Here is a 1,516-nt window from a genome sequence, read left to right on the forward strand (position 1 = left end):
TGGCCGTGCGGCCCCCCACGCCCAGGCCCTCCTTCGCCACCGCCTGCTGACGAGGAGCAGCACCCATGGGTGCGCCGGAGCCGAGCCCGGCCGGGGGACACTGAGGGGACCAGCGAGGGGGGGGTTGCAAAAACTCAAGCAAAAAGGCCCCTTGCCAAGGCCATAAACCCGAAGGGCTGAAGCAGCCGGGTTGCTCCGGGGACGGGGCAGAGAGTGTGACCCACGGGGCCACGCAGGACGGGGCCACCGGCTCCCAGGCAGCAGCGAGGCGGAGGTGCCGGGAGTACCGAGATGCCACACCATCAGTTATTTATTACAGTCAACTTTTCTTCCTTTTTTGTTTTGTTTTTTCTGAGAGGTGAGCCCAATTCACCCTGACAGAGGTTCACAGCGCATTTTTGCATTTTTGCCCAGCGGCTGCTTGCGCCGACAAGCAAGACGGTGCAGGAGAAAGGCACTCGGTGCCTGTGCCACAGGAGCTAGTGGGCACCAAAACGAGCTTGGCACATCGCCCCCAGCACCATGCCAACGTGGGGATGGCTGCTGCCCATGGACCTGGCCAGCCCCAGGGCCTGAGATGTCTGGGCTTCCCCACGGGGTGCTCAGCGCCGGCCCCACTCTCCGAGGATGCTCTCCTGGCACGGACACAGCACCAACCCGCTCCAAGCACTCATGAAGACGGGTGTCAAATCAATCCCCGCAGCAGAGATGCCAAGTTAAAAAAAAAAAACAAAACAAAAAAAAGAAACAAAAACCAGAGGAAGGCAGCCAGCCATCTGCCAAACCAGCAATTTTCAGCTGGATTTCCAAAAACACTTCAGCTTTTAAAACCAAGAGAGGAGAGAAAATAAAAACCCCTCCTCTTCAACAAGCAGAGAAAGCATTCACAGGATGAGGTGCAAAATTCCTCTCTGACTTCAAAGGCGTTTCTCCTGGCCTGTTACCCCCAAATCCTGGCACAACCCACTGGAAAGCCAGCGGGCAGCGCGGCTCGGAGCTGTTTTGCTGCCAGACGACAGCATCCCACCAGCCAGGGCTCGGGCTGCCATGCCGGGGGAGCCCCAGGGTATCAGAGGGATGCTGAAAACGTGGTACTTGCCCGTTTGGAAGCACGGAGGAGGAGGAGGGATGGGCAGGAGGAAAGGGAGAATAAAGTTTATGCTGCAGCAAAGGGAGCTTGTGTGGTTGGCAGCAGCATCCCGCTTCTGCCGGGGTGGGTTATCTCCCTCTGCTCGGCATGCAGAGATGCCAAGACTCAGCAGCACCATCCCCATGGCTGGCATCAGCAGGATGCGGCCGAGCCCCCAGTGAGGATGGGCCAGACCCGTGCTCCAGCCTAGGCTTTGCCGGGTAAGTTCAGAGCGAACAGCCCCCTCCTCAAATGCTGGCTGAAAGGCATTTTTAGGGGTTATTTCTTGTGCTGTTATTGAAACTTTCTGCAAACAAAGTCGGGGGCCAGACTGGGCCAGCCGCAGCCCCAAGCACCCCGGCTGGCAGCACCCACCCACAGCACCCA

This window comes from Pygoscelis adeliae, unplaced genomic scaffold (genome assembly GCF_000699105.1).
Source record: "Pygoscelis adeliae isolate BGI_AS28 unplaced genomic scaffold, ASM69910v1 Scaffold75, whole genome shotgun sequence".
In the NCBI taxonomy this organism is placed as follows: Eukaryota; Metazoa; Chordata; class Aves; order Sphenisciformes; family Spheniscidae; genus Pygoscelis; species Pygoscelis adeliae.